We start from the raw sequence: 7,906 nt of genomic DNA, 5'->3' as shown, positions 1-7,906 counted from the left end.
GATCTAGTACACACTGATGTGTGTGGACCCTTCAGAACCGCCACAAGAGATGCTAACCGCTTCTATGTGACTTTTACTGATGATTTTGGTAGATATGGATATGTCTACTTAATCAAGCATAAGTCAGAGACCTCTGAAAAAATCAAAGAGTTCAAGCAGGAAGTGGAGAATCAGTTGGGCAGTAACATTAAGATGCTTCAATCTGATCGAGGTGGTGAGTATCTTAGTACAGAGTTCCTTGACTATCTTAAGGAATGTGGGATTATCTCACAATTGACACCTCCCAGGACACCACAGCTTAATGGTGTGGCTGAGAGGCGCAATCGAACCTTGTTAGATATGGTTCGTTCCATGATGAGTAGAGCTTCGCTACCAATCTCTTTTTAGGGGTATTCCTTAGAAACTGTCGCCCATATTCTTAATTTAGTACCTACAAAGAAGGTTGCCAAAACACTTCATGAGATGTGGACCGGAAAAGTTCCCAATATGGATCACATCAAGATTTGGGGTTGCGAGGCTTTTGTGAGGTGCGAGTCTCATGATAAGCTCGAACCTCGAAGTGAGAAGTTTATTTTCATCGGCTACCCACATAGATCCTTTTGTTACCTCTTCTACAGACCTAGTGATAATGTGGTCTTTGTAGCAAGGAGATAAGTCTTTCGCGAGAGAGAATTCATAAGCCAAGGAAACAGTGGGAGGCAAATTGACCTTGAATAAATTCAAGAGCCAAGTGGTGAAGGAATCTCAAACCCTAGCAATCAACCCGAGGAGGAAACTCCTGTTGATCCGACATAAGAGTCTGTACCTCTGAGGTGTTCCACGAGAGTTAGGAATGCACCTGAGCATTATTATGGTTTCCATATTAACGTGGAAGGTGATACACTTATCATTGATAGCACATTGGTGATTATAGATGAACCTAACAGCTACACAGAAGCCATGGTAGGCCCCAAGGTTGCTAAATGGAAAGAGGCAATGGACAGCGAGATACAATCCATGTATGACAATCAAGTTTGGAACTTGGTTGACAATGTACCAGGTCACAAGACAATCAGGTGCAAATTGATCTTCAAGAAGAAGGCTTGCATGGATGGTAATGTACACACTTATAAGGCACGATTGGTTGCAAGGGGTTTTTCTCAAACTCCAGGAGTTGATTATGATGAGACCTTTTCACCAGTAGCGAAGATTAAGTATATTAGGGTTATGTTACCCATTGCTGCATTTCATGATTGTGGAATACGGCAAATGGATGTCATAACCGCTTTCCTTAATGGAAAGTTGGCTGAGGATGTTTACATGAGTCAGCCAGAGGGTTTTGTCAAAGTGCCCTAATAGAGTGTGTAAGCTTGAGAAATCCATCTATGGATTAAAGAAAGCACCTCGCAGATGGAATCTTTGCTTCGATGAGAAGGTCAAAGAGTTTGGCTTTTCGAGGAGTGAAGATGAATCTTGTGTATATGTCAAGGCTAGTTGGAGTATAGTCAGCTTTTTGGTATTGTATACTACTCATAGGAAATGACATCCCAACTCTGCAGGAAGTGAAGTCCTGGCTTGGGAAGTGTTTTACTATGAAGGACCTTGGAGAAGCTGCCTATATCCTAGGGATAAGGATTTTGAGAGACAGGGGTAAAAGACTAATTGGACTTAGTCAGAGTACCTACTTGGATAAGGTGTTGAATAGATTCAGCATGCAGAATTCCAAGAAAGGAGAGTTACTGATCTAGAGTAACGCCAGACTGAGTAAAACTCAGAGTCCGAGTACAGAGGCTGAAATAGCTGAGATGAGTCGAGTACCGTATGCTTCTGATGTAGGCTCGATCATGTATGCTATGACTTGTACTCGTCCTGATGTGGCCTTTGCATTAAGCATTGTCAGCAGATATCAGGGGAACCTTGGCAAGGCTCACTGGACTGCGGTAAAGAACATTCTCAAGTACCTGTGGAGGACTAAGGATTGGGTCCTTACCCTCGGTGGGAGTGATGACTTGAGAGTATTAGGGTATAGTGATGCTAGCTTTCAGACTGATAGGGATAACTTCCGCTCTCAGTCAGGCTGGGTCTTTACCTTAAACGGAGGAGCAATTTCTTGGAAAAGTTCCAAGCAGGAGACAGTGGCTGATTCAAATTGCGAATCAGAGTATATAATAGTAAGCGAGGCAGCAAAGGAGGCTATATGGCTAAAGAACTTCATTGGAGTCCTTGGAGTTGTACCAGCTATAAAGGAGCCTATAGAGATTTTCTGTGATAGTGAAAGTGCAGTTGCCTTAGCAAAGGAACCAAGGTATCATGGGAGATCCAGACACATCGATAGAAAATACCATTTCATCAGACATCGAATAGAAGAAGGACTCCTCATGGCAAAGGGGGTATCATCGGATGAGAACCCGACAGATCTCCTCACGAAGGGACTGGGCAGGGTTAAGCATTTCTAGCATGTGAGGCGCATAGGGTTGAAGGATGATATTAGTTTCGATAGTTAGATAGCTTATGAAATGTGTAAAGTGTAATTGACATTTGATGATGAATAAAAGTTGTATTTATTTATGAGTAAAGTGTTGCTATCTTTTGTCAATCGTTTAATATCATTTCATTTTGCATGTTTTGACTTCCAGAATAATTATGTTTGGTATATCATATTATTCGAATTCTCCACAGTCGGTCATATGTTGGAAGTAGGTATGAATCAAGACTGTCATGAGTTGGTTGTAGAGGTCTAAGATGTTGGACATTGCTACAACACTCATGAGTGCTCATAAGTTTTGAGTATTGGATTCAACCCACGCTCACTGGTATCACTTCATGGAATTTATCTCGAGTGATCGTGAGATGGTAATATCATATAAGTCTTCAAACATAGAGATATGAATTGTTGCCTATGAGTTGGTTATGCACTGATTGTACGAAAACACATTGGTAACTCGATGTTATAAAACATGTCTTTGTGTATAATTCAACAAGTAGTAGAACAAGCATATGAGTTGAAGTCTATCTGTTCCTTCTTGGATTAGAAGTGATATCAGGGTCCCTCGATGAATTTTTGTTGGCCCATGTACCGGGCCCGGTCAGAACTAAGTTGATGTGTTCAATTAAGTTCTATGTCAAACAAATCGGATATCGAGAAACAAACTGCTGGACAATAAGTAAGACATTGTTCCATGTATTTTTCTGGCTGATATCTAGAATAGAGGATTATATAATCACTTATCTTAAATGGCGTATCATCATCATCTCAGTTCTGCAAGACCTTGAAAGAGCTACGATTGCTGATCGGTTCCTGAAGTCATTATTGCAGTTATAGTTATTAGACTTATCTAAGTTGGTGACTATTGGATTAGTTGTCTAAGTTCATAACTATTTCTGGAATATACTTGTCACACCCCCAAACCAGAACGGCGGAAATGTTCAGGGGCGGAGGACGTCATATTCAGTATCATAACAGTTCATAGTAAGGAAAGTACACATCACCATACATATAAAGGTTTTAAAATGTTTACATAATTGTATTTGTTACATGTTCAAAAGATAAATACATAAACATCTTTCAAAAGAAGTAATTAACGTCAGAGCGTTAATCCCCAAAAGTTGGTTTCCAAACCTGCTTAGCAGTTCCCTGAGAATACAAGTTATTTCAAAGAAAAAGTGTCAACAATTAAGTTGGTGAGTTCATAAGCGGTTTTAAGAAATGTATGCCATTCCAAAGTTCGTGCGTTTTCCAAGAAAATCCCTTATTTTCTTATAAAAGTACGAAATGCATATGAATGTTTGTATTATGAATTATAAATAGTTGCACTAGGAAAATCCCTTATTTGCCTATTAGTTGATTGTTTTAGGTACAGGAAAATCCCTTATTTTCCTAAAGTAACAGACAGTCTCTAAGACCGAAAAATCACAAGCAACTAACATGCTTAAAGGTTGAGGCATAGTTTTATATAATAAAGCTATAAGAAGTTCGCACTTGTCAGAAGAAGAATAGTTTAATAGCTACTCGTTCATAAAATCATAATACCATAATGATTGTCTACCCGTTGAGTTTTATAACCATACTAAACATAATATGCCTGCGGCGACGGTCTTTAGGCGTCGAAACGTTTATGACAAACTGTCACCCAAAGAAATGTAGCTAACAGTCAGGGCGTGGGATCATGACTTCCCCTATAGATATATAAACATTTGGCACGCTCTCCTAACGGGAGACTCTGGTTATAATAGACAGGACTTTAAGTTGTACTTTTTCGCAAAAAGGTAGCGTTGAAGATGTAAATGTCTCACGGGTTCTCAACTAAGTCTGTATTTAAGGTGATAGTTTTGTATACAATGTTTATTCTCTTTTACAATGTTTGACTAAGCATAAATCTTAAGTTCTTTGAATGCATAAAATGGTTTAACAAGGGTGGCTACCCTGAACACTATGCATTTTGTATAAACCTAGTGCATGCAAGATATAACAAGAGTTTTCACGTTTTCACTCGGGATTAACCGGGTGTTCACTTGTATTCTCCCCCGAAATGTATTAAAAGTACATTATAAAGTATTTGAAGGTGTATAAAAGGGGTATGAACTCACTTGATTGAAGTGGTTGTTTTGAAGTAGTCGAGAGAAGAATCGAGCAGAACTTCGACAGGAAAAGCTGAAAACACGGGAAAATCTTAGGATTCTCGGGACTCTCGGGAGTGTAGAAATTCCTTCAGAACTTGAGTGTGAAAATCGGGGCTTCGGGATGGCTTATCGAGGTAATTACGCAGAGTAACAACACTTAGATGGAAAGAGATGAGCACCAAACCCGACACCCTTAAGCTTCTATTTATAGGGGAAGAATTTGGGTGCCACATCGTGGCAAAGGGTTGGCCACATCGTTGTGGGATACCTTATCCTCTTCAATTGATTGGATGCCCTCAGTCACTCTCCGGGTCGCAGCCAGCTGTGTCGCGTCGTGGTAGACCTCACAGCCTAGGGTTTTGGACCCCGAACTTATAAAATTCGTAACTTTTGCATACGAGCTCCGTTTTTGACGTTCATTATATGCACGTGTAGCTAAAAATATGCTCTACAACTCTAGTTTAGACTTCATCGGCAAATTTTGACTTTATTTTTAATTATTTATTTTTAACGGGGCGGGACACGAAAAGTCCGTTAAAAAACCATAACTTCTTCATCCGATGTCCGTTGTCGTCAGACTTTTCACCGTTGCGCTACTTTTGTTGAGACCTTCGATTCTCATTTAGGTTGTTTCGGCCAAAAGTCTCTCAATCTGTATTTCGAGTTTTTAGCTGTCTACTGCTATATCCGGATCTTGGAAAAATCATAACTTCCTCATACGAAGTCAGATTTGGACGTTCTTTTTATGCACGCTCACGGTTTAATGATATCTACAACTTTCATTTAGATACTTAAGGCTAAAAACTATTGTATTGAAACTTCGCGTTTTTCGTTTAATCGGTGTTGCTGGTTTTGCCGAGAATCTTCGGTTGATCATAACTTCTTCGTTATAACTCGGTTTTTAGGGTTCTTTATATGTACGAAAATCTTGATACGATTCCTACTACTTTATTTAACCCAAATAAGATTTTAAGAAAGTTAAATTTTGACCTAAATTTGACTGGTGTTACATTTTATTGTCCCGAAATATGGGGTTGTCACATCATCCCCCCGTTAGAGGGAATTTCGTCCCAAAATTAGAGTTTTAAGCAGAATTAATAATCATGATATGGATAGAAGTTTTATTTGCTACTCGTGTTCTTAAGTGAACTCTGGTCCTCGCTTGGTATTCCAGCGAATCTTTCACTATCGGGATACTGATTTGCTTCTTTCGTTTGACTTCACTGGTGCGATAATTCTTCTTGGTCGAATGTATGTTGAATGTTTTTGTGGACTGTGAAAATAGTACACCTTGTACCCTACAAGTAGTGTCTCCAGATCTTCAGAGCAATTACCGCTGCTCCTGACTCAAGATCATGTGTTGTATAGTTAACTTCCTGGGTCTTAAGCTGTCTTGAGGTATAGGTAGTGACCTTTCCTCTTGCATAAGAACACAACCAATTCATACTGATTATGACGTCAAAACCTTGTGGTCGATTAGATGTCGTGAAGATCTAAAAGAAAGTATGATTACTCATGAATTAAGGAAAAAGGATAGGTACTTTTGTTCCATCTGTCTCTCTTGTCCCGATCGGCGGGAAGGGCATGTGTTTGGCTTCTAAGTTTATTCGCATGGCAGCACGATCACTCATAGTCTTAGGCAGTCTCCATCTTGAAGTTCATATTAGAAATCATACCTGGTTCATCAATCACAGTTTCGCCTATACGAGTCGTATATAATTAAGATTGAAAAGGTAGTCGAATAAATGATTCTTCCTTAAGCCCACATCCCAACGAGGAAAAGAAGTTAAAATGGAATGATCAAACCTGCAGAACCTTGATTATATACTACCCGCGCGTATACATTCTTCAACGATAGATCAACCGTACGGGTCTTTGGATTGAACTTGACGTACTGTATGAGTGGTACTCTGGGGAGGTCTGCTGAGGTTTCTTTGGAAAGGTTACAAACATAAGGTACTCTATGCATGAGTACTTCAGAGTTTTGGAATGACGACCTTGCTAGAAAGACGTTTTCGGAGAAGGAGACGTACGCACGAAACTGGTATTGTGTGGATCGAATTGACTCAAGTTGTATGATAATGTCGGACTTACTTAGAAGTGAAAGATATCAGATTTGAACATATAGGCGTTATAGATAAAAACACAACGGTGCAACTTATATCAGAGTTACAGTACTTTAGAGTAACTACAGGAATACTGTTGCGAACAAAGTATACTACAAAAGGCAAGTATACGCAGCACGGGGGTCCCTTAACTGACAGGATCTCGCAAAAGATAAGACTCGAGTTGCACTAGTTTTAAACATGTTAAAAAAACATACATAATACTGACGATTGGAAATGAACCTATACTATAGTAGGGTCCTTCGTTTCCTCTTTCCATTCTGAGGTCAAACTCCTCCGGATTTGCCGTCGTCCTTCTCTGTTGGACAGTCCCTCTTGAATCCCATTACGCCACATAGATGGCATATTCGAGAGATTTCGACATTGGTGTTTGAAGTAATGTGTTGGGTCCGAGTCCTGCAGTAATTGGTAGTATGTCCGTTCTTGTTGCATTTAAAGCAGTGTAACGGACGACAACTACCCAGATGATGGAAGATGCACTTATTGCATTTCGGTAGGCTTCCGGCATACTGCCTAGCTGGTGTAGGGACAATTGGGATACCAGAAGGGATGGTAGTAGGAGGTACAGATGTCATGGCTGCGAAGGTTGCCATAGGTTGTTGCCTTTTGCTCTCCCCTTGGGGTGATTTGCCTTTATCTTTAGCCTAGAACTTTCGTTTGTTATTCTTGGGCTTGGGATTCAGGGTGTCGTGGTAGTTTGTTGCTCGTTGAGGTACTTGATTGTTACTTGGATTGGAATTATTGTTAACAATCCCGTTAACATTCGTGTTGTTAGCGTTAAGGTGGGTCAGAACAGCTGACACGGCAGTCGAGACTGCAGCTTGAATGGTATCTGCATCAATCTGAAGAGTTGGTGTTTGGTTGATGGGTTGATCATTTTTCTTCGGCGACATGATTCTGTTACACGGAAAGAAAATGAATTTCTGAGCGAGTATGGTTGAACCTAGACGTAGTTCGATCGTTCATGTAAAGAATAGAAGTATGTTCTCGAAGGTTTGACCTACATCCCTATGACGCAGTCCCAGTACGGAATAGGAGTATGTTCACGAAGGTGTGACCTACATCCCTATGATGCAGTCCTAGTACAGAGTAGAAGTATGTTCACGAAGGTGTGACCTACATCCCTATGATGCAGTCATAGTACATAGTAGAAGTAAATTAATAGAATGGTCTCAAAACGC

Source organism: Lactuca serriola, chromosome 5 (assembly GCF_051521515.1).
Source record: "Lactuca serriola cultivar US96UC23 chromosome 5, Lser_US96UC23_V15, whole genome shotgun sequence".
Taxonomy (NCBI): domain Eukaryota; kingdom Viridiplantae; phylum Streptophyta; class Magnoliopsida; order Asterales; family Asteraceae; genus Lactuca; species Lactuca serriola.
This window is presented reverse-complemented; position numbering follows the sequence as displayed.